We start from the raw sequence: 27293 nt of genomic DNA, 5'->3' as shown, positions 1-27293 counted from the left end.
CCTTCGGATTCAAAAATCTCTTCATCTGGGTACCTTGTTTCCTGTAGGGCCATTATGGATATATGATTTTCGTGAAGAGCTTTGGTGAGGGTTTTCAGCTTGCCAGTTTGTGTAAGTGAATTTATGTTGAAAGTTGCTAGAAATTTTTTAGATTTTGGCCTGAGTTTTTGACCCTTCGGGGTACACCGAGACGCTCCGACTTGTCTCTTGCATGATGTCGAGTCTCCCCCAGAATCCGAACGAGACTCGTGCGCCATGGCATTCACGACGAGGGATTTATCCGAAGATTTACCCCCTGGGGTATGTTTCTTGAAGTGTTGTGCCATCATGCTTTGTGACTTGACTTTGCTTTGGACGGGTACCCATCCTTTTACAACTAGGGTTGTTAGCCCTAGAGGTTGCCTCAAGAGGTTTTCTGGCTTCTGGTCATTTACCAGTCTTCGCCGTAACCCTGGCAAGGGACCAGTTTTTTTTCACGATGGTATTTTATTTCCCTACTACCCTCTGACTCTGCTGGCGGCAGAGCCAGCGAGCTTCCCCAATTCCAATGGGACGCGCCCGATGGAGGTAACCGGTAAATCCCCACACGGGTATTATTATTACTATTATTATTATTATTATTATTATTATTATTATTATTATTATTATTATTATTATTATTATTATTATTATTATTGGTACTACAATTGCTGACAAAGATGTTGGGTAATACCTAGAAGGAATGATAATCCTATTAAACTATAACTCTTACGTAAGGAGATGTTACTTCATCTAGGAAGCATCGTGGTGACTAGCTTCACGTACTTATAGCTAGTGAAGTCTCTTCGAAGACTGGATATAGAAATAGAAAGTACGTCACAATGAGCCATATGTTTTGCAGCATAACAGCATTCGCTTGGAATTGAAATGGGGAAAACACGCGGTTAAAAAAGCCTATTATGGTATGTTACCCCATCTTTCCTCTCAGGTGAGACTAAGCGCAAACACAATCAAGTCTAAAATTGATGATCATGAGTTCAGCCTAACGAAGCTTTAAAAAAGAAAGGGAAAGCTAAACCCTCGGTAGATGGTAAGATAAAGACTTCTCGTAACCTCAGCGCCAACTGGGCTAGTAGCCTTTATTCCTTTAACCTAGTACTAATTTCTGGTGTAGGGCCATGTGATCGTCTCGTTTCTAAATTTCTGGTTTCTTGGTGGAGAATCAAAACAATTTCCTTTTAGATGAACCGACCCCTTCCTTACGGCGTGAAAAGGCAGCCCCCTAACCGGCTAGAAGCATTTACACACACAAATTCGATGACCTTGGCGTACAGTCCACTGTGTACCGACAATGTGAGTGAGGGATTTTCTTCACCAAGTACGATATTCCCCACTAGAATCAGATCCTAGGTTTTTCTCTTTCATCTATACCATACAACGTGAGTTAACTCTTGTTCTCTTCAAACTCGGATGGCGTTAGATTTGCGAGGCAAAGGGAATCTTAATTTATTTTCTGTAACCGATGCCTTCATTTCTCTTCAAAGATTAATTTTATGAAGGATCGAACGAGTTGGCTACGGTGTTTATTTAGGTGGCGTAGCTGTCAGCTTTCATTCGGTAGATTCAAGGTCCGAGCCCCACTGTCGACAGCCCTGACAATGGTTTTCTGTGGTTTCCCAATTTGATAACAGAAACATTCTGGGGCTATACCTTAATTAAGGCCACGGTCACTTCGTTCCTAGTCTTAAAACCCTTTATTACCCCATCACCGCCGTAAGACATGTCTTCGTAGGTGCGATGCACAACACGCAGAGAAAAAGAAATGTTTTATGACGGATTGAAAATCCTGTCGTTATGTCCCTTAATAAAATTACAGCCACCACTACTGAATCAAACACACGACTATGATCACGAGAGGTTAATACTCTACCCTCTGTATTATTATTATTATTATTATTATTATTATTATTATTATTATTATTATTATTATTATTATTATTATTATTATTGAGCCTCCGTGGCTCAGACGACAGCGCGTCGGCCTCTCACCGCTGGATACCGTGGTTCAAATCCCGGTTACTCCATGTGAGATTTGTGCTGGACAAAGCAGAGGCGGGACAGGTTTTTCTCCGGGTACTCCGGTTTTCCCTGTCATCTTTCATTCCAGCAACACTCTCCACTCTCATTTCATCGCATCTATCAGTCATTAATAAATCACTTTGGGAGTGGCGACCCCATCGAACTAACAGCCTATATATGCTTCATTCATTACAACCCTGACCCGGTCAATGACTGGAAAACAGGTTGTAGGTTTTCATTTTCATTATTATTATTATTATTATTATTATTGCCTTCTGACTCCAACTTAGCAGGTTCGATCGTGGCGCAGTCAGGTGATATTTAAAGGTGCTCAAATATGCCAGCCTCATGTCGGTAGATATATTAGCACGTAAATGAACTCCTGCGGGACTAAATTCCGGCAGGTGCTCCCTTTTTCCCATTTTCACACCAGACGATTACTGGGGTTGTACCTTAATTGTGGCCGCGGGCTCTTCCTTCCCAGTCCTAGCCGTCCCCTCTCTCACTATACCCGAAAGCCTTTCTATGTTTGTGTAACGCTAAACCTATAGCAGGCAGGTTCGATCCTGGCTTAGTCCGATGATACTTGAAGGTGCTCAAATACATCAGCCTCGTGTTGGTAGATTTACTGGGATGCAAAGAAACTCCTGCGGGGCAAAACTCCGGCACCTCGGTGTCTCCCTAAAAGTAATTAATGCGACGTAGAAACCAGTAACATTGTTATTAAACCACTAGCAGAAGCAATATAAAATCATCTTCTTCTGCTACTACTTTTCTCACATCGTGGTGGGGTTGCGTGTATGATCGGTATCTAAGATACCGATCTAGCCAAGTTTTAAGGCCGGATGCTCTATTTGACACCTTACGTGACGTAATCTATTGCGTGTTTCTGTGGTGGTTGCTAGTATGATGCATTGCATTTGATCAAATAGATTAAATAGATGTGCCCCCGAACCAGAGAAGCTAACTAGCTGTTAAATTACTCATCCGTGCCGGGAACTGAACCCGAGGCACTCTAAAACAAAGGCTTTCAACACTGACCATTCAGTCAAGGAACAGTATCAAGAACAATATAACAATAATTCTAATTTCTAAAGCCTCAGGCTCGAGGAGTGAATGTTGAGGAACTGCAACTCAGTGCTGGTTTGTTTAGTCTGGGAACCATCATTTGAAAATGATGTATACAAAGCACGTAACATGGTTATAAACAAGCGTCACTTATAACGTTAAGCTGGAAGTCATGTTGTACTGGTGGGAGCGATTAACACGAGAGAGGTACAGGCCATGCTCTTACAAGTGAAACTGGTCATTAGTCAAAAGCATAATGAATGTAAACTAGTACCTTGCGTATGCTAAGTATTCGTGTTATTGTAACATTGTCTTCAAGTCATAAACCTCTATAAATAGTTTGTAGAAGAACATCGTGCATCTTGTGCTCTTCTTCTTCCCCTTATTCTACTGCTTTCCCCACGCGGGTGAAGTCGCTGGTGCCAACTGTGGGCACATGTTGATTTGGCCTGTTCTATGGCTGGATGCCCTTCCTGACGCCAAACGTATTGCACCGGGCTGAACGGCCCAGACGGTTGAGTCACTGACCATCTGATCTCAACTTGGAAGGTTCGATCCTGACTTAGTCCGGTAGTATTTGAAGGTGCTTAATTATATCAGGTGCTAAAATAACTCCTGTGGAACTAAATTTCGGTACCTCGGTGTCTCCGAAAATCGTAAGAGTGGTTAGTGTAACTTAAAAAAAATAACGTTTTTATTAATCACTATTACTTATTTCTGTGGTGATTGGTAATGTGGTCCCCGAATCAGAAGAATTAATTAGACGAGATTAAAATCCCCGACCCGACCGGGAATGAAGGCCTCAAACCCTGACCATTCAGCCCAGCAATATAACATTTATTGTCCGAATTCACTCACCCCTTTTTAGAGGAACTTTCACCTATCCGGAGTATCAGCTTACAATAATCTCGGATGTTATTGTTTTATTAATAGTAGGCTACATAACTATTTACAATGCGTTTATAATTATTACTAACGTGACTGTTTTATTCTATTCGTCGGTTGCCATAACTATCTTACACTCTCTGAAGTTACACTGAGCAATGGTTTATAGTAAGCACGACGACGGCAGAGTAAACCAATGCACTGTACGGCTGTTGAAAACTCTGTCCGTGTGCCGCTGTACAGTAGACCACGTAGGCCTTCCGAGACAACGTAATCTTCGTTGATACTACTAGCTTTAGCCCACTGCTCTGCCCGCGTCGACGAGCTTTTGCGAATGCCCTTAGAGGACAGTAATAAATTTTGGTGTAGGCTGTGTCATCTACATGGCGGTGACGATAGAATTGAAAAATGTTCGATGCACTCGGAAAAATAACAAAACAATCGGCTTTACTTGATTGGTACCCTTCGCAGCTTTTAGGTTTGAAAAATGGCATATAAAGAAGGCAAATATTGTACAAAGAATCAGCTTTCTTCGCTCTTCATCATCCTCTTTATGCGCCAAATATCGTTGTTGTGTTCCAGTAGGCTCCGCTCTCGGTTGAATGTGATGACCACGCAATGGTGTCGTGGGGCAGACTTACCCGCAAGCCACTACTACATTCATTGTCCCGTAACATTTGTTCGGATGAAGATATCTCCGTATTTTTACATTATTGTGTTCGTCTCACCAAACTCCCTTCATAATGCATGATTTGATTGGCAAGTATTGAATGGACATCGATATAGAAACTGTGAAAGAAAGTGTACATAGTCACTTGCTCACAAATCGTACTACCGAACGAGTAGATACGCGATTTGGATCGCGTAGCTGTCAGCTTGCATTCGGGATATAGTGGGTTTAAACCCCACTGTCGGCAGTCCTCAAGATTAGACGTCATCACGTAGTTGCTCTAGGGAGCTGGTGTTACTTGTTCCACTCGGGATGGGTGTTTGTCACGTGACAAGAGAGCAGCGGACAGGCGGGTTGCATACCGTGGCCGTACTGTACTGGCCTTCAGTACATACTACGTCACGCACTTCCCTTACTTCTTCCCCTACTTGCTCGCTAAGCTGCTCTCGTTCCTCGAGAGCGGGGAGCAAACTGGCTCCGAAGGCATTTCGCTCTTGATTGACGATGCCTGCTCAAGATGGCTTTCCGTGGTTTCCTATTTTCACACTAGGTAAATACTGGGGCTGTACCTTAACTAAGGCCACGGTCACTTCCTTTCTTCTCCTTGCCCTTTCCTATGCCATCGTTGCCATAAGACCTATATGTGACGGTGCGATGTAAAGCAAGTTATATAAAACGAACTTACGTGTATTCACTATATTATTACTTTTATTTGTTAGCCTGTCTATTTGCAAACAAAGCGAGACAATGAGACTATAATGTTTAAAATCGGTCGATGGGTTCACTCACTACGGTGCTTTGAATTGTAACTGAGTGAGCTTAATAGAGCGCTCATACCACTTGGCTCCCACAGGGACAGATTGCATCATCGCTCTAAATTTATCATTGTGCCATTTAGCTTAGGATTTGAATTGCCTAGTGCTAATGGAATATCGAATGCATTACTTATAGTTTGCCAGAAACAGCCGGTGATAAACAGGCTAATTTTCGCAACGCCAAATACCTGCGCACGCTGGCCTGCGGAGTGAGAAGTTGGCACCTGAGAATAATTCTGTGTGAAACACAAATATGCACCAGTTTTACTGTAGCTATTGCAGTGAAATGTATTTTAATAAACCTTGAGTAAACCCTTATTGTCAGAGGATGAATACCACCCGACGTTCGCCACACATTTTCGACCGGTGGGTATGTGGGTAATATTCTCCATAACTTCGGATTACAGAATAATAGCAACTTAACTACATTGACCAAAATCAACGGAACTGTCAAATTAAGAATTTCATACTCGTATTTGATTACAACACTAGAGGTTATCATTTTACATTCATCTGGCGGCAACAAATACAGCTCTATACATCACACCAACATCCCGTTATTATTTTTCCTACTAGATGATTGGGGATTATGTGGCCTCGAGTATTTTTTCGTAGAAAGTTTTATGCTCCATAAAAATTTTACACACATAGTTTCTGGATATTTTTTTTTGCTAGGGGCTTTACGTCGCACCGACACAGATAGGTCTTATGGCGACGATGGGATAGGAAAGGCCTAGGAGTTGGAAGGAAGCGGCCGTGGCCTTAATTAAGGTACAGCCCCAGCATTTGCCTGGTGTGAAAATGGGAAACCACGGAAAACCATTTTCAGGGCTGCCGATAGTGGGATTCGAACCTACTATGTCCCGGATGCAAGCTCACAGCCGCGCGCCTCTACACGCACGGCCAACTCGCCCGGTGTGGATATTTTTAACCCTGTAAGTGCGTTAAGTCGAACCCCATCATGCTCGTCTCGTACCTAGCGCAGGATTTGTACTATTAACAAATACATGCGAACTTCGATATATCAAAGTGCTTATAGCAATGCAAAGCAAAGTCATCCCCGTACAGGCCCTTGGAGGGGTGGAAGGTAAAGGCTTCCACTATCTGTAACATCGACACTTGATGGGGTTGAGGGGTTAGCTTTACGCCCGGCCGCCTTTGCCCCCAGAAATTAACCTGGTACTCATTTTTGGTGTAGGCTGAGTGAACCTCAGGGCCATGTGCACCTCCGGAAGTGAAAATCTCGTTTCTTAAATTTTACGACTTCCTGACAGGGATTAGAACCCACGTCTTTCCGGGCGAACCGAGCACGCTTTTACCGCCTCGGCCAGGTAGCCCGTTCATGAAGGTTGAAATTTCTTCGAGTTGATGAAAATTTTATGTACCGCCGTTATTTACTTTCTAATTTTTATCGCCATTGTCAGTACTTTTTCTTCATCCTTAATTTTAATATTATAAGATATCGTATTAAAAGTCAGTGTTTGGAAGACTGTTTTATTATGCCCTAATAAGAATCGCCCTTATTTGGGGATACTTAAAAATTAATCTCATAAAATATTACACTCTGACTAAAGTAGAGAGACTCATTGTTCTTGTACAAGGAGACTACTTAACATTCATTTCCTGTTACCGGAACTAGTTTTATATAGGTATGTTGGTACTGTTAAGCATAACTTCGAGTTACAGAAAGATATTTTATATCTGGACTTGAAACATCCTCCGAGATATCGAGGTATGAAACAAATATAACACGTAAAATATATGATTCCGCCGGGAAAAGAAAATTCGAGTTACTTTCCGAGTTACAGAAGTTTGACTTTATTATAAAAACTTTAATTTTGAGCGATATGTTAAAGATGTGGTCCCACGAACATTTTCGTGTAATTCTACAATTATTACGCGGAAAGTTTGTGGATATCTTTAAAAGTAAAATATAATAATCGTATGGCCTCAGCTGCCGTGTGCAGACATTTGAATTTGACGCCATCTGGCTCTCTGCTCGTTAATTTCGACGTTCCGTTTAACCCTAGGCCTGGTAGATGGCAGAGCAAACCGAATCCCTCTTGGGCGTCTGTGGCTGAGATTTAATGAATTTTGTCGGGTAAACACCAAATGTGTTACCAGAGTTATTTTACATGCCGACATCGTACGACATGGATTGTCGAATGGACTTTTTGCGCTCTTCAAAAATCCGACTACTTCTGCCGGGTTTGTACCCGCTATTTTGGGATCCGGAGGCCGACATTACCACTGATCCAGAGAGGCAGCATATTTAAAAGTTCTGGCGGTGTACGCAGAGAAAATATGTTCATGATGTCATTTTATTCGAGTTGTGTCACAGAAATCGATTCTTCTCGGGTTCCTTCCATCAAAGTTCAATTACTAATACAAAAAATTTCCTCTGGAGATCCTGTAGTCAACAGTAGTTGTCGAGTTATTACCGAACACAGATACATACATACAACCTGTCTAAAAAGTTCGGTGAATGGTCTCATGAATTAAAGACAACGTAAGATACACTCAAAATACCTTTGCTGGCCTTCAAAGTAATCTCCGTTAGCCACAACACACTTTCGACAACGACTGTAAAGCTGGTGGAAGCTGGCAGCAAACGCTTCTTTTAGAATCTCGTGGAGAACCCTTGTCACGCGTTGTTGGATACCTGCTACACTGTCGAACCGGTGGCCTTTCAGTGCTAATTTAAGACGGGGGAATAAAAAATCTGCCGGCGCCAAATCCGGAAAATACGGAGGGTGTGCAAGAACCGTCACCTGGCTTTCAGCGAGAAACTGGGTCACGCAGATCGCCTACATCCAATTCATCTGCTATCATTCCTAAGGACAGTCGCCGATCATTCGCAAGCATCTGTCGCACTCGTTCGATGTTGTCTGGAGATGTGCTTGTGGTTGGTCGACCCGAACGCGCCTCGTTCTCAACACCTTCCTTTCCATATCGAAAGGGTTTAAACCAGTGAAAAACTAACGTTTTACTCACTGATTGAGCGTGGTAAAGTTGCATTAACATTGCGTGTGTTTCCGTTGCCATTTGCCTAGGTGGAAGCAAAACTTCATGTTAACGCGTTGCTCCGTTTTGCAGCCCATTGTGCAATGACACGAGTCCTCACACTAACTCCGTGCGATGTGTTGCAGCGTTCAACTCCGTTTAACTGTGTTGAGTTGACCGATAGGGGGCACTTGGTTTCATGTCTCGCAATGCATATGAGCGAGCGCATCGTCCGAACTAGCACGGTATACAAACTAGGATACCATTCATCGAAATTTTCAGACACAGGCTGTATATACATACAGACAGGCAGACGTCGAGATGTTGAGTTATGGTTTAGGCAGCGTAAACCTAGAAATTGTTCGCGTGGCGTCATTTTATTACAGCTATTTCATAGAAACCGTTCTGCTCGGCTTCCTTTCATTACAATTCAGTATTTAATACATAAAGCCTCTGTAGCTCAGGCGGCAGCGCGCCGGCCACTCACCGCTGGGTTCCGTGGTTCAAATCCCGGTCACTCCATGTGAGATTTGTGCTGGACAGAGCGGAGGCGGAACAAGTTTTTCTCCGAGTATTCCGGTTTTCTCTGACCATTCCAGCAACCCTCTCAAATATAATTTCATCCGTCAGTTATTAATCATTGGCTCAGGGGCATGCGACAGGCATCGGCAGCCGGCACAATACCTATCCTTCCCACTGGATGGGGGCTTCATTCATTCCATTTCTGACCCGGTTGAGACTGGGAACAGGCTGTGGATTTTCATTTTCATTCCACTCAATACATGGGAATCTTCTTAGGGAAATCCGTACGGCAACAGCAGTTCTCGTGTTATAAAGCAAAGATAGATGTAGACTATGTATATATACAGATAGGCTGATACTCTGTTTTATGTATGTGGAGAAGAATGAGTAGGAGTAACCATTCCTCTCCCCTCACGTGTAGATCGTGGAAAATGCCGATATGCTTAGTACTGCTCAATTGTCAAGCTGCTCCAGTGCTACTAATAGACCTCACTAGGTAATAGACTTGTAATTTCTCTTAAAACGATAATTATTATGACCAGAACTAGAAAATCTATATTGTTTCTATGTGGTGTCTTTGTCACTTCTCATTCAGCTGAATGCAAAAGGAAAAACATGATTCTTTAACACAATCGTGAGCGCTCATATGACAGTTGGGGGGTGGGGTGCAGACCTGGGGATACGTAGTATTTTAAATATTTTATCAGATAAATGGCGACTTGTATTCTGCGGTAGAATAACCCACGGTATCCCCTGCCTTTTGGTGGGGGACGGTACTACAGCTTTTACGTAATACTGACTTTTAAATCATTTTCTTGAAAGGAAAACTCCTGACGACACTAGATTTTTGCCTTTTCCTGAGAGCTGGGGGGAAGCCGCGGCCACACCTTGCCCCCGGGTATGGGCGTCCATGAACACAATCACGATTGTTTTTGATGCTGCTTGTTGTTTAAAGGAGCCTAACATCGAGGTCATAGGCCCTCGATTGGTTTATGTACTGTCCTAGCTGAACAGGCGAATGATCGTCTTGCAAGTGAAGGACTTGCATTTGCGTTCCATAAACAAGGGAGGTTGTTGTTTTACGTTACTATTGATATCTTGATCATAGTCACGGGGCCTCAAGTTTTACTTGGATTCCGAACGACTAGGGCACGACTTTTCGAAAATATCTCGTGCATTGGGCGGGTTTCTAAACGCGGACATCTTGGTGAGATGGTAGTAACAATACTACCCGGCTATAACGCCCCCGCTTTTAGGTCCCGAGTTTGGTCGGAATTTCATCTCGTTCCCCATAGATGTCCTGGAAACTTCTGTGTTGAGCATGACAATGGAAGTAAAACATGGTCAGTAATTAGTACAGAGAATAAGAAAATATCACTTTCAAAATATGTTGTTAAAGGAGAACGCTGAAGGTTACATGCGTAGATCGGATTGCATTATGAAGAGATACTGAAACGAGATTATGAGAAGGGAATGAATTAGGCAACAATTTTATGCTACGCACCTTAAAACACCCGAGAGTCGCTCAGTTAGTTTTGACAAAAGTGAACTGTTTAAGAATGGTGTCGGTAGACCTTAAGTTCATGTAGGATGCAGTCATTATGTAAATCTGAAATAGTTAGCACAAGCTAGGGTAGCAAGGAGAGCAGCATTAAACGAGTATATGATCTAATGACCCAAACGGCAACACGTTCATAGAAAGGGGTGGTGTTCAATTAATTTTCGCGTCCTAAAATGCTTAAGTTGTGTTGAACTTTAATACTTGAGTTTTCTCCGCTGGAGATAAATAGTACAATTCTTTCTCTTTCCAATAAATGGTGGTGAGCTGGGGAGGTTATAAAGACGGAATGCCATCGAATAATTCAATTGGATTCCGTATTAAATGGTGCTGAACAATGGCATGTGCCATATCTTCAGATGGCTGGTGTTTGTAGGCAGGATCATGGGACAAAGAATAGCATGGCTGTCATTCTGATGGGGGAAATTCTCTACTTCGCCAGAGGTTATCCACGTGGCGCTTCGCAGGACCTGCTGTACAGCTCCGGGAATAACACATGTGAATTAAAGTTGATTTTTTACTGAATTACGTCTAATTTTAATAACTTCATAAAATATGCAGTGTTTTATTAGTCAATATACAAACAAACTCGTGGTACATGCAGCCTATTTCAGTCCTTGTCTTGCCAAAACGGTTGTTGGCTAGGCAAATGGCCTTGAGATACAGTATTGACGTGTGAGGTGACCAGCGCGACAACACCTCCTGCCTCATTATTTGAGAGAGGAGTTATAGCCGGGTATACACAGTATATTGGCAATTAGGCATGTACCTATTTCAGCCAAAAGAAAGAGAAAGAATTGTACTATTTATCTCCAGCGGAGAAAACTCATGTATTAAAGTTAAACACAAATTAAGCACTTTAGGACGCGAAAATTAATTGAACACCACCCCTTTCTATGAGCGTGTTGCCGTTTGGGTCGTTAGATCATATACTTGTTTAATGCTGCTCTCCTTGCTAACCTATCTTGTGCTATTTCAGTTTTACATAATGACTGCATCCTACATGTACTTAAGGTCTACCGACACCATTCTTAAACAGTTCACTTTTGTCAAAACTAACTGAGCGACTCTCGGGTGTTTTAAGGTGCGTAGCATAAAATTTTTGCCTAATTCATTCCCTTCTCATATTCTCGTTTCAGTATCTCATCATAATGCAATCCGATCTACGCATGTAACCTTCAGCGTTCGCCTTTAACAACACATTTTGAAAGTGATATTTTCTTATTGTCTGTACTAATTACTGACCATGTTTTACTTCCATTATCATGCTCAACACAGATGTTTCCAGAACATCTATGGTGAACGAGATGAAATTCCGACCAAACTCGAGACCTAAAAGCGGGGGCGTTATAGCCGGGTAGCATTGCTACTAGCATTTCACCAAGATGTCCGCGTTTAGAAACCCGCCCAATGCTCGAGATATTTTGGAAAAGTCGTGTCCTAGTCGTTCGGAATCCAAGTAAAACTTGAGGCCCCGTGACTATGATCAAGATATCAATAGTGACTTAAAACTACAACCTCGCTTGTTTTTGGCACGCAAATGCAAGTCCTTCACTTGCGAGACGATCATTCGCCTGTTCCGCTACGACAGTACATAAACCAATCGTAGATTGGGTTAAAAAATCATGATTTTTCCTTTTTCATTCAGATGAATGAGAATTGTCAAGGAAACCACGTAAAAACAATATAGATTGCCTAGTGCTGGTGATGATTATGGTTTTAAGAGAAATTACAAGTCGATTACCTAGTGAGTTCTATTAGTAGCATTGGAGCAGCTAGACAACTGAGCAGTACTAAGCATATCGGCATTTTCCACGACCTACACGTGAGTGAAGAGGAATGGTTACTCCTACTCATTCTTTTCCACATACATAAAACACAGTATCAGCCTATTTGTATACATGCATACATCTTTGTTTTATAACACGAGATCTGCTGTTGCAGAAAGGATTACCCTACGAGGATTCCCATGTATTCAACGGAAGGAAAATGAAAGTCCACAGCCTGTTCCCAGTTTCAACCGGGTCAGAAATGGAATGAATGAAGCCCCCATCCGGTGGGAAGGATAGGTATTGTGCCGACTGCTGAAGCCTGTCGCACTCCCCTGAGGCAATGATTAATAACTGACGGATGAAATTATATTGGAGATGGTTGCTGGAATGAAAGATGTCAGAGAAAACCGGAATACCCGGAGAAAACCTGTCCCGCCTCCGTTTTGTCCAGACAAATCTCACATGAGGTGACTGGGATCTGAACCACGGAACCTAGCGGTGAGTCGCCGGTGCGCTGCCGCCTGAGCCACAGCGGCTTTGTGTATTAAATACTGAATTGTAATGAAAGGAAACCGAGCATAACGTTTTCTATGAAATAGCTATAATGAAATGACGGCACGCGAACGATTTCTGGATCACGCTGCCTAGACCCTTACTCGACATCTCGATGTCTGCCTGTCTGTATGTATATACCATGTATGTATCTGTGTTCGGTAATAACTCGACAACTAATGTTGACTACAGGATCTCCAGAAGAAATTTCTTGTATTAGTAATTGAACTCTGATGAAATGAACACGAGAAGTATCGGATTTTGTGACACAACTCGAATAAAATGACATCATGAGCATATTTTCTCGGCGTACACTGACTGAACTTTTAAAGATGCTGCCTATGTGGATCAGTGGTAGTGTCGGCCTCCGGATCACAAGATAGCGGGTACAAACCCGGCGGAGGTAGTCGGATTTTTGAAGGGCGAAAAAAGTCCATTCGACTCTACATGTCGTACGATGTCGGCATGTAAAAGATCTCTGGTGAAACATTTTGTGTTCACTCGACAAAGTTAATTAAATCTCAGCAACAGACGCCCAAGCGAAATTTGGTTTGCTCTGCCATCTACTAGGCCTAGCGTAAAACGGAACGTCGAAATTAACGAGCAGAGAGCCAGATGGCGTCAAATTCAAATGTCTGCACACGGCAGCTGAGGCCATACGATTATTATATTTTACTTTTAAAGATATCCACAAACTTTCTGCGTAATAATTGTAGAATTACACAAAAATGTTCGTGGGACCACATCTTTAACATGTCGCTCACAATTAAAGTTTTTATAATAAAGTCAAACTTCTATAACTCGGAAAATAACTCGAATTTTCGTTTCCCGGCGGAATCATATATTTTATTTGTTATGTTTGTTTTATACCTCGAAGTTCTATTACTCGATTTTTCGATATCTCGGAGGATGTTTCAAGTCCAGATGTAAAATATTTTTCTGTAACTCGAAGTTATGCTGAACAGTACCAACTTACCTATATAAAACTAGTTCCTGTAACAGGAAATGAATGTAAGTAGTCTCCTTATACAAGAACAATCAGTCTCTACATCTTTGTAATATTTTATGAGATAAATTTGTAATTATCCCAAATAAGGCCGATTCTTATTAAGACATATTAAAACCGTCTTTAAAACACCGACTTTACAAAGATATCTTATAATATTAAAATTGAAGATGAAGGAAAAGTACTGACATTGGCGATATAAATTAGAAAGTAAATAACGGCAGCACATCAGATTTTCAATAACTCGAAGAAATTTCAACCTTCATGAACGAGCTGCCTGGCCGAGGCGGTAAAGGCGTGCTCGGTTCGCCCGGAAGGACATGGGTTCGAATCTCCGTCAGGAAGTCGTAAAATTTAAGAAACGAGATTTCCACTTCCGGAGGTGCAAATGGCCCTGAGGTACACTCAGCCTAACCAAAAATGAGTACAAGGTTCATTCCTGGGGGCAAAGGCGGCCGGGCGTAGATCTAACCACTCTACCCCATCAAGTGCCGAGGTTACGGATAGTGGAAGCCTTTACCTTCCACCCCTCCCAAGGCCTTCATGGCCTGTACGGAGAAGACTTTACTTTGCCTTTACCTTTGGTAAGTTATTCCAATTCCTAACTCCCCTTCCTATAAACGAATATTTGCTCCAGTTTGTCTTTTTGAATTCCAACTTTATCTTCACATTTTAAAAGGTGACTAAAAGGGCCCCAGGGGCTCTGAACTTAGGAGCGCGTGTTGGCGACCACGGGGCCCTTAGCTGAGTCCTGGCATTGCTTCCACTTGTGCCAGGCTCCTCACTTTCAACTATCCTATCCGACCTCTCTTGGTCAACTCTTGTTCTTTTCCGACCCCGACGCTATTAGGTTTGCGAGGGATAGGGAGTCTTTCATTTTCACGACCTTCGTGGCTCTTGTCTTCCTTTGGCCGATACCTTCATTTTTCAAAGTGTCGGACCCCTTCCATTTTTCTCTCTGATTAGTGTTATATAGAGGATGGTTGCCTAGTTGTACTTCCTCTTAAAACAATAATCATCACCACCACCACCAATGAAATTATTAAGTTCGATGGTCAAGTTTCATTATGAGTGTCCAATTAGTTACCTGGTTCTCCTCTACTTGAACAATTCAGGCTATTAATGAACCTACATATCTGCCTGTAAATAAATTATATTTACGAGAATTTGTTTCACTGTGAGGCAGAGTATGCTGTAACTACAGACCCATTTATAATTATGAATAACTCACAGTAGAATCACTAATTGAACATTGATTGTCCTCGTTTGTATTGATTTCTTGCTACCTATAATAAAATTATAGTTTTTTGGAAAATGAATTAATAATTGATATCAAAAATAGCTTTTCCCCGTACAGGACACTGTGCGTCCATTGAAGAAGATTGTAGGCCTACAATATTAGCAGCTTACTATTAAAGCAGGACACATGGTGAATCTTCTGATATATCTTACATGGGGTATCTGTCAGCTGTAATGGTTTAAATTCGTGTTCTCATCCCGAGGTGGTGCAGCTTTTTTCAGGCACACCCCCATTGGAGGTGAGCTGCATGTACCATATCAACCACATACCAGCCCTCCTGCCAGTTTTAACTTTCTGGCAGTACCTGGAATCGAACCCGGGCCCCCGAGGACGGCAGCTAATAACACTAACCGTTACGCTACAGAGGCGGACAGCTGTATTGGTTATGAACTGGTTATGACTTCCTATCCCTCTTATAAAGTTATACCAGAGGAAATGTCCGGCTCCGTGGCTAAATGGTTAGCGTGCTGGCCTTTGGTTCTTATATTGATATCTACAAGTATTGCCATCAAAAAATACAAGATTTCCAGCACCGCAAAAGAACATACAACCCCGTTTCCTTACAGCTCGACCTCCATACCAATGTATGGGCTCCTATTTGGCATTGGCATTTTTCCACACATGTATCCGCCCTGCATTCTGTTAGATGTTAAATTTGATGTCATATGACTGGATGACCTTATCTCAGACTGACTATTGTCAGTTATGTATTCACTGAACACAGAAAACGCTCTTTTTGTTTTGGACCTTAAGTTTGTTTCACTCCTCCTTAGTATCGGAATTTTTCTTATTAGAATTATAAGGGGACGGTTATCTCGTGTTATTTCCATTTAAAACAGTAATCACCGCTGCCGCCACCACCATGATTTTGAACTGATTATTCATCCAACTCATTCATCTGCCCTAAGTAACAAAACTTGTCAACGGAGATTATATCCAGTTCTCCACAACACGTTTTACTAAAACAATTTCAGTACGAGATTCAGCAGAATATTATTTTAATAAATGAAATTTAGCAATAATAACAACAACAACAATAATAATAATAACAATAATCTGATTCATTACTAGATACTTTGGTTTTCAACTGCTAGATGTATCTATCATAGGTTTAAGCGCCCTCTCTGGCGGGATCATAGATAATTAATTCTTAAAGGAAACTTTATTTTTACAGCTGGTAAACCTTAGGTTTTGAAGACTGGTTTTTTTTCATGTATCAAAGTTGTCAACACTTCTGCTGGTTCCTTCTCCAATAGCAAACAACCTATCAGAATTTTGTGGATATTCTCTCTAGCCAATTAAAATGGGGGTGTGTACAGGAATACAGCCTATCAGTAAAGAGTTCTGAAAGCTTCTTCTCAAAAATACTATAAAATCTGGGCGCTTTAGAGCCGTATTGTCTTCATTTGCTCCAGTTATTTGAGTGCGGCGTGTACTAAGGAAGCAGGGGCCGCAGGCGGCGTTCAGAAGGCTCAGCAACACAAGGTAATGGCAGAATTTTCATAAATATGTGATAGATCCTGCGGATAGCTTGAGGGGAAGGTTTCAACCTTCTTCCTGTCATGTAAATTTCTAAGTTGGTCGTTTTAATGTAGAACTGTCGGCAAGTCTAAGGAATCTGTCCTGTTCCCTATTAGGAAATATGTAATGTAAAGGAACAAGGAGTGATTACCCTCGGTTGCTTCCCATTCAACTTGGCAAGGGTGACTATAGTTTTCAAAATTCTAAAATACTTAACACTTATTTGGTATTTAATTTTTCTTACTAGTAAACCCGTTGTAGAATAGGCTTAGCCTCTGTATCATTGGGCTATAAGCCCACTTAGTGTTTTACGTATTTTTAGAAGGAGTGCATATGTTTCGCCTCCTTGCATTTTTGTTTATGGCTGGTTACAACCAACCTTTTCTTTTGTCATTAAGGCCACCTAGTATGGGCAAGCATGCCCCTGTAAATCTATTGTAGTGTGTAGAATTGAGTCTGGAGTGAAGTTCCCTTGAAGAACAGAAAGTTATAGCAATAGATAAGCCCACCTTGCGGCTAATTTGCGTAAATACTTTAATTCTGGACAACCGATAGGGTGTAACTGCGCAATTAAAAATTGATGCCTCTGCGAGACTAGACTATGATATTGTTGGAGCGCAAAGCCCTAACAAGTGTAGCTTCCAAGAGCAAAACATGCTCTTTGTAAAATACCGTATTGTACCTGTCAAGAGCAATAACGCTCTTTTCTATCTAAATCAGCCATACCGTAACTATTCTAAATTTTGTACCTGATTTTTGGACTTTAAGTCCTTGTGATTTCTAGAGCTGAGGAGCTCATTAATATTGTTATTATTCATTCAGATTTTCTATTTATCAATTTTAAAGTATATAAAAAAGGAAAGAAATAAAATTTCAAAATTTGTTGTGTTAAGCTATGCTCTAGTTAATTTCTCGTCCATCCATTCAACCCTCACGCTTCTTACATCTCTGTGAGCCACCGAGTCCCCTGGAACAACAGTAATAATACGAAACATGCTGGGATGTTTTTTCTTTTCTGTTTTCTATTCTTCAATAATTGGCACTTAATAAAATAAAAATGCATAAATATAAATTGCTGGCACAGTATTTTATTTAAATATCAGAGATGAGTGGACCAAGGAACCATCGTACCAGCTGTGATGAGTGCAAATAGACTGGTGCATAACAACTTGAAACATCCTTAGTAGAAGTTTCAGCTTCCCATATATCTCATTAGAGACATCCAAAAACCTTTAGTTCACAGTACCTGCAGAATTAATCCACTGTTCATTGACAATATAGGAAATAGCACGCGTTTATATTTAACTGTGATGGGAGATTAAATATCCGCGTAATTATGTTTCTAATAATTTCCTACAAAAGAATCCTATGAACCAAGGATATTATTATTATTATTATTATTATTATTATTATTATTATTATTATTATTATTATTATCATTATTATTATACAATCTACGTCTTAAACATCTCTTCATTTTCCACATCATGTGTTTACAAGCAGCATACCTTAATCTTACTTCTGAGAAAAAAGTAGTTTGAAAGTTTTCAATTTTTTATTACCAGTGTATATTCTCAGGATAGTCATAGGAATATCTATCTTTGAAATTGCGCTATAGGGCTGTTAGAGTGTCTATAATAGCGTCGTAGGGCAGTGTAAATGTGCAATACACTCCAAAACTGACTTAATGTGTTTTACTAGTAACACCACGATATATTTAATTGGAGAATACCATTTCATGGCGAAATCATAACTTTCATCCATCTCAGCTCAATGGAAGAATACATACACTGTGTTGTCAAATATAATTTTTCAATATTTAGGCGGCAACATATGTTTTCAAATTGTTAGGTTGAATACGAAAACTCCTGCACATTTTCTGCACCGCAACCAGTGGAGAAGTTCATACAGTCCTGCATTCATACACTTGGTCAGGAATACATAGGCCTAAGCTATATCATGATTGGTTATTATACCCCACGCAATTATACTGTCATATGTCTGAAGAATCATACAATGTACGAAAAAGAAACCCTTTGTTTGATTCGTCGAATGTAATGAGATTCGCAAGTTCTTAAAAATAGTACAAATGCTGAATCATGATTGCCTACTCTCCTTATCCCCAGCATTTACTCCAATTAGAACCATTGTTTAAATCCCTTTCCTTAATGGCATTGTGAGAACTTAAATACAAAACGCAAACTTTATAAATAGCGAGCTGATGGAAGCTGAAAACAAACGCGTAATGGCGTAAAAATTTATTTAAACTCCGCTTTCTCAGGCGAAGGAGAAGAAGAAGTAGAGGCTTTAATTACAGACATTAAGATTTTATAACTGGTAGGGAAAACAGGGATGGGAGGCTTATAATAGTGTTCCTTTGAGTCCGCTGTGCAAGGCGAACCCAGTGTAACGGCCATGTGGTATGCCTGAAGTTCGCTCGAATGCGCTCTCCAATATTTATGTGGACACGCAGGAAATTCAAGCCGGCAGATAAATGAAACTTGAACACAAATCTACGTTATGACTGAAACAACTCAAGCATAACAAAGCTGCGGGAGATATTATTTCATTCCATCTGCACAAGTGGAGCAGTACGCCAGAGAAATGTAAATAAGATACTGCGTATGTCTGAATGAATGGTGTTAGGATTGTAACGGATGTAATAAAATTGTTTATTCCATGAATGTTCTTCCACTGGATTTGAACATTTATTAGTCTGACGTGTCCTTCGAAACTTCTGTGCAAGATTAGCACTCTAACTCAAAACTATTAATGCAACAGGCGACGTTTGGTAAGCCAAGCTTGACAAAACTTGCAAACTTTATAACAACAGCAAGAATTATTAGAAAAATAGGAATCGAAAATACTCCAACTGATATTATGCAGGCTTTATTAAAATATATATCAACTGAAGATAGAAAGGTGAATATAATATGTCGAGTGAGTTGACTACTCAATTAGTATCATGAAGTTGTAATTTTGCATTCTAGACATGGTAGATTCGAACCCCATCGCCGGCAGTTGAAGATAATGTTCCGTGGTTTCCCATTCTCCATCCAGAAAAATACCCGTTATGTCCCTTAATTAAGATCACACCTGTAAATATTATTTACAATTTTTGGAGACACTTATGTGCTGAATCTTTTTCCCTTTAAATCATCTACATGCTGGTAAAGCTGGTGAGCACGCGGCTGGCATCTTCAAAGACCGCTAGACTGAGTCGGGATCAAACCAGACGTCTTATACTCAGAAAGCCAGCGCTCTACCATCTGAGCCTCTCAGCTCGGTGAGTATATAATTTCCTATGAATTTTACTGCACGAAACAGCCTTTGAAGGGTAAACCTTCCGAGATATAAGACTTAACCATATGTCAGCCTGCTAGTGTTGTGACAGCAACGGTCCTTGGTTAAGTGCCGGCTCGTCCAAGAAATTAAGGTTGGATCTGGATTCACTTAATCACACGGGACCATCTCAGGAGCAGGGTTATATGGAAGGCAATGCACCCAGTCAATAAGGCTATCATTATGGTTTAGGATGTCGTTTCAGTGACCACGTGGTACTCTGTTATATGCAGATCATCCAGTTAGATGGTAGTTTTCTTGGCAGCCCAAGGCTCTCAACGAGCTCTATGTGCCACAAGGCTCATTTGGTAGAATCTTACGATTCGACGGGGAATTGATCCAGGAACCTCCTGTTCGAAGACTGCAGACCAGCCAGAGGAAAGAACAGTTAGAACGTCCATCTATGTTTTATAAAAAGCGATCCGAATCCAGGGTAACGTTATACTCTGGTCAGCTACGTAACGTTCACTCAGAGCTGTAGGTTCGATTCCCACCGCAGTCCATTCATATTTTTAAGTGCTTTAATGTGAGAGATCATTGTCCTACTGACGCGTTTCAGAACTCCCATTGAGTGCGTCCTGTTATCACTCTTCAGTTTCTGAAGGCGAGTAACATTAAACAAACGTACGCTGGTGGTGATAATAATGATGTTGATGATAATGATGATTTTTTCTATTATTATTACTCCACCCACAAAAAAATATCCTACTACTCGGTGGATTCATCTTACTGCTCGAGTGCGCTGACTCTCACTCCAGAATACGATTACCGAGCTCGATAGCTGCAGTCGCTTAAGTGCGGCCAGTATCCAGTATTCGGGAGATAGTAGGTTCGAATCCCACTGTCGGCAGCCCTGAAAATGGTTTTCCGTGGTTTCCCATTTTCACACCAGGCAAATGCTGGGGCTGTACCTTAATTAAGGCCACGGCCGCTTCCTTCCCACTCCTAGCCCTTTCCTGTCCCATCGTCGCCATAAGACCTATCTGTGTCGGTGCGACGTAAAGCCACTAGCAAAAAAAAAAAAAAAAAAGAATACGATTGGCGATACACAGTACTTCCTCGAGTTGAATTCTGGGATAGTAACTGATTTCAAATGAAAATGAAAATCCACAGCCTGTTTCCAATCATTCGACCGGCTCAGGAATGGGGTGAATGAAGCATGAAGCCCCCATCTAGCGGCGAGAATAGGAATTGTGCTAGCTGCCGAAGCCTGTCGCACTCCTCTGGGGCAACGATTAATGACTGACAGATGAAATGATATTGGAGAGTGTTGCTGGAATGAAAGATGACAGGGAAAACCGAAGTACCCGGAGAAAAACCTGTCCCGACTCCGCATTGTCCAGCATAAATCTCACATGGAGTGATTTGGACCACGGAACCCAGCGGTGAGAGGTCGACGTGCTGCCGCCTGAGCCACTGAGGCTCGCCTGATTTCAAATACTAGATCAAATTTCAAGGTTTAGTAATAATTACATTTAAAGAATCCTGGTCGCCGTTTGAGTCCCTCCTCACAAATATTCGACCATCTGATATAGGTCGAACATTTCAGCATAATTCGCGTTCTTTATCAGGGATGTTTTTTTTTTTTTTTGCTAGGGGCTTTACGTCGCGCCGACACAGATAGGTCTTATGGCGACGATGGGATAGGAAAGGCCTAGGAGTTGGAAGGAAGCGGCCGTGGCCTTAATTATGGTACAGCCCCAGCATTTGCCTGGTGTAAAAATGGGAAACCACGGAAAACCATTTTCAGGGCTGCCGATAGTGGGATTCGAACCTACTATCTCCCGGATGCACAGGGATGTTTTAAAACCCTACTGAGAACTGAGGCATGTTGGCACGGCCATTCCTCAGACCTTTACAATTTGTGGACATTGGTATAAATTGTCTTTTGCATGCAAAAATTTACGCGAATCGGGAGGGAAGGGATTCTTGGTAGCCTGGTTACTCACCTGCAGTTAACACGTGAATATTGATTGATGTTTCTGTTCTTGTGTGTTTACAGTGACTTTGCGGTGGTATCTGTGAAAGTGGGCATGTACACCTTAGATTAAACTATCCCCTACAATATTGTTTCATTTTTACGTGAACAAAACTTTCTGTTGAGAAGCTTCTAAGTTGTTTGTTCCTGAAATACGGCTTAACGTTTTTGGAAGGATAGGATATTCACCACAATATTTCTTTATAAAGCTGGCAGCTATGAAAGAAAGAAGAATGGAAGAAATCAGAAAGCAAATAGATAATGAGTCAATTCACAATGACGCCGTAATTAGCCTTTGTATACAATTTAAGTATTCTTAATGACGCTAAGAATGTATAAGCTGGAAAAGAGAAAGGACCTATTGAACTGTCTTGAAGATGAATAGCTAGCACACCCGGAGATCGTAATCGTACATAAACACAGAGTTTACGTAGGTTTAATTACGCTGATATTCGTTTGACAAGCAAAAGTACACAAACGACTCTTCCATGTTCTTCGGAAGTATCAATTATATTGTTCAATTCTATTGCAAGAGAGTCGGTGTTCTTTTGATTACCTACTAGAGCCGTGCATGACCGTGTATGAAGAATATACGTTCTCTGAAATAGTCTGACCTATGGCTGTATCGGCAAACAACTAGATGTTTCTGTGAAGCAGTATTGTATACTTCAGCCGAATATGAAAAATCCAGTGGAGTCTGTTTATGTTCGGTCCTTTCTGTCTGTGTCAAATCTAACCCTTCAAGTAATTCCTTTGTTTGACTTACAATCGTACCCGCAACATCATCAACAAAAATATAGTCGAGCTATATTATTATTTGTCTGTTTTAATTTGTAATATAAGTAAATGAAATTGTTGTTTAAGTTAATATGTCTGACGGGTCTCAGAGTATGAAGTCTGCTGTTCTGTCGGCCAAATATTCACCTGCATTTGAAATATGACAAGTTATTTTACTTACCGGTACAATTAAACTTACAACTAGGTTTTTATAATTACATTGATCTTGTAACTAATTTGATTTAATTGATTATATATAAGATAGGATTAAAAGCTATTTATTAATAATTAAGTTAATCATTTTTATCGGCAGAGTGAAAATATAGCGATAAGGTAAGAAGATATTTCTTTAATAATTTAGAACAGGAATAGATCCTCCCCGGTTACAATATTAATCTTAGAGTAATGAGTTATGAATGGCAAATTCCTATCGCCTCAATATACGTAAGGACATAATACAAATTTTGCATCAGAAGAAGCGAAGTATATACAACTGTAAAAATGGTGCAGATGTCTTAGGATTGGTCTGTTATAATGAAATAGCTCAATTAATTTGTATGTAAGAGAAAAACATAATTATTTACACGTTTTTATCGAAACTGAAACGCTACATTTGCCTGCATTCTGCTAGCTACATGGTGTTGTCCTTATGCTATGGTATTTTCAAGGTTAGGATCGGTTATCTATGAAATTTTTGGTCGTGTACAACCGTCGCATTATGTTCGCTGACCGCTCGAAATCTAACCGAATCTCAACCAGTTTATGCAGGCATCCATTAGTTTCCAGTACAGATCAATCCACTAATAATCGTGGATAGTGTAACACACGTTCTAAAATTACTCAAATTAACCGTCTAACATTCTTTTACACAGTTATAATAATAATAATAATAATAATAATAATAATAATAATAATAATAATAATAATAATAATAAGAATAAGAATAAGAATAATAATGGTTTTACGTCCCAGTAACTACTTATAATGGCTTTCTGAGAAGCCTGGACGCCGGAAGTTTGCCTGAAAATCTACTGACACGAGGCTGACGTATTTAAGCACCTTCATATACCACCGGACTGAGCCAGGATCGAAGCCACCAAGTTGGGTCTGAGCCACTCACCCCGGCAGTTAGCACACCCAAGTCACCGTAGTTCTTTATGTACCTCCAATATGTTCAATCCTGTGTAAAAATGCTAGGAAGACATGAATGAATCGTGACCTTCAAACTCCATCTCCTCCTCGTCTTTCAGCTTCTCATCATTTCCGTCTTCCTTTGGTCGCTCGTTTTCACGTTCTTAATTTACTTTCCCTTATCCACTGTTTTAATCGCGATATTTCGATTTGTTCATATTGTTGATACGGGATCGGGATGAGGAGAACCGAGCTCGATAGCTGCAGTCGCTTAAGGGCGGCCAGTATCCAGTATTCGGGAGATAGTGGGTACGACCCCCACTGTCGCCAGCCCTGAAGATGGTTTTCCGTGGTTTCCCATTTTCACACCAGGCAAATGCTGGGGCTGCACCTTAACTAAGGCCACGGACGCTTCCTTCCCATTCCTAGGCATTTCCTGTCCCATCGTCGCCATAAAACATATCTGTGTTGGTGTGACGTAAAACAAATAGCGAAAAAAAAAAGGTATAAGGAGAGATGAAATTATGTGGCATGTTTCATGGTCGGATGCCCTTCCTGATGCCAAACTCAATAGAAGAGCTAATGAAGATGACATGAATGGGGTGAATGAAATTGGGTAAGGAGGTGAAAGGAATAATGGAACATCTCCTCATCAAACCAACGACAAATGTAATTGCCTTAACAGAGAAATTGACGATGAAACGAAGTTGACCAGAATCACTTCCGGTCCCTGTTCATGTTTGTTTACTGAGATTGTTTATTTATCTGGGTCCTATTAGTAACCCTGTGGCAGATCGGACGATTTCATTAAGCATGCTGCCAAGTTAAAAGTTTTCAGTTGAGCACCAATAGTGCATTTCTTATCTTGATAACGTGTATCAGTCCAATAGGATTAGTGCCGAGAACAGCACTATGTGCTTCCTTACATCTTGATTCCTAGCAACTGAGACGTTACACTGGAAGCTGGAGGATGAGCTTACAATTACTGTAAAAATAAAACTCGGTGCTCACAAACGTTCCAAGAGGCGGAAAAACAAAAAAAAACTGATGTTATGGATAAACATTCCAAAATGCCTGGAGACTCTACAAGACGTTGCATATTGAGCTTTTGATAGTCAGATTGGTCGTATAGACACACTTCCAAAAGTCTGCGATTACATATTAGTACAGTGAATAACTATTTTCTGTGATAGAAAACATGAAATTTCACACATACAGAGACCAGAGACAGGACCGGAACCACGGCACGTGAAGACTGGGTTATAAGACGGATTGCAATTATTATTAGGCCTATTATTATTATTATTATTATTATTATTATTATTATTATTATTATTATTATTATTATTATTATTATTATTATTATTATTATTCCAACGGCCGCACCCGTGTTGAAACACCGGATCCCGTGAGATCTCCGAAGTTAAGCAACATGGGGCGTGGTCAGGAGTTGGATGGGTTGCCACACGCTGTTGGTGGGGGGTAAGGGAATGGAGGAGCGGAAAAGAACTGGCCACCCTACCGCACGTAAACTCCGGCTCAGGAACACCTCTGCGGAGGTTCGGACCTGCCTTCGGGCAGAATAACCCTTATCTACCATATTATTATTATTATTATTATTATTATTATTATTATTTCGTTTCACCCACTTCGGGGTACGCTGAATCAATCATTTCTTTGTGTGTTGTTCTTTTCTTAGTGCCCAGTATTTCTTCATTCTTTCTGATGTTCATTTCCTCTCATCTTCTGAGATAATAGGTTTGGCATTTTTCTTTTCTTCTTTTCTTCATGGGGCCTCTAAATATTAGTTCCCAATTAGCGTCGACCTCTAAGATCTTTTGCTACAGGTTTGGCTTTTAATGTAGATTTGTCTTGGAACCTTAAATTTTTGTCTTTACTTATTACTTTACCTGTTCGATCGAATAGTGAATATTCTGTAATTCAGCTATGTAGAAGGGGGTTCGATTCCCACCTCAGCCATCCTCGAAGTGGTTTTCCGTGGTTTTCAATTTTTCTCCAGGAAAATGCTGGGATGGTACCTAGCTTAATGCCACGGCAGCTTCCTTCCCTCTTCCTTGCCTTTCCCTTCCAAACATCCTTTCCCTTACAAGGCCCTTGTTGAGCATAGCAGGTGAGACCACCTGTGCAAGGTACTGGTCCGCCTCCCTAGTTGTATCCAGGATCAAATGTCTCACTGTCACAGGACACTGCCCTTGAGGCGGTAGATGTTGTTTTCCTCGGGGGAAAACCCAAACTCTGGACGGTAAACGGATGATAATATTATGGAAACTCAAGGGTAGAACAGCATTCCGAACTGCAACAGACAGTGCATTATTAAAACCTTATATTTCGGAGTAGCATAGCTTCCTGAACCTACTTTTGAAAATGGTTATGTCGTTTAGTTAAAACGTTTTCGGTTCCTTTTTAGGTTCATATGCATTTTTAGTTTGTTTATTTATCTAAATATGTTGGCGAGTTAGAACTTTTCAGTTGAGCTCCGATGGTGCATTTTTTATTTTGATATATTTTCCCCCCTGGAGAAGTATCGAGAAAAATATAATGCGGTAAGGAATATAGGTTGTAAAGGAAGGCATATATCTGATTAACAAAGAGAGCAAGGTTAAGAAACAGAAATAATCATCCACGTAGTGAGGAGAGATTGTAGGTCCTCTCCACGTCACTTGTGGTTCACCACTCAGCTGGTGGTCAGTGAATATCATGAATGGTTCCCTCGTCCAAAGGGAGCTAACATGATGAGTACAAAATTTTAATTTTAGTAAAGGGTTGAATGCAAAGAAGAATAAAATCGTCCAGAAGTAGGGAGGGTAAGGCGGAGAATAACTTAGTTGCTTGTTAGCAAAAGACTGGCTTTTATGAATGAAAGCTTTTGAAACTCCACGTACTTGCGAGGAACGGGTTAGTGAATTGGCTGTATTCCGAGTTCATCAGAGCGAAATCCCATGAAACCAAATATATACTTCGACGTTCACAGCTGAATCTCCCTAAGCCTGTTAGTACGAAGTTCACCGTTGAGTTGTAGTAGCCAGCTTAAAGATTAAGTTCACAGACTGTTATTGGCTAGTTGCACTCCCCAGAGAGATGGGCAAGTGCCGGTCAGACAGCCTCAACACCCCCTACCTCCCCTTGTGAGCTACCCTCACAGTACAAACGTGAACTTCATATTATAGAGTAATGTTGTTAGAATATTCACAATGAAATTCGCTGTATCTATGAAATATATTATTGAGCGTTCATTTTTGTCAAGTCTCCCTATTTATAAAATCTTAATGAGGGATCATACAGCGGTGGCCATAATTCTGTTAACTTTGTACGAA

Source organism: Anabrus simplex, chromosome 1 (genome assembly GCF_040414725.1).
Source record: "Anabrus simplex isolate iqAnaSimp1 chromosome 1, ASM4041472v1, whole genome shotgun sequence".
Taxonomy (NCBI): domain Eukaryota; kingdom Metazoa; phylum Arthropoda; class Insecta; order Orthoptera; family Tettigoniidae; genus Anabrus; species Anabrus simplex.
The sequence above is the reverse complement of the archived record's forward strand: the minus strand, read 5'-3'. Positions refer to the sequence as shown.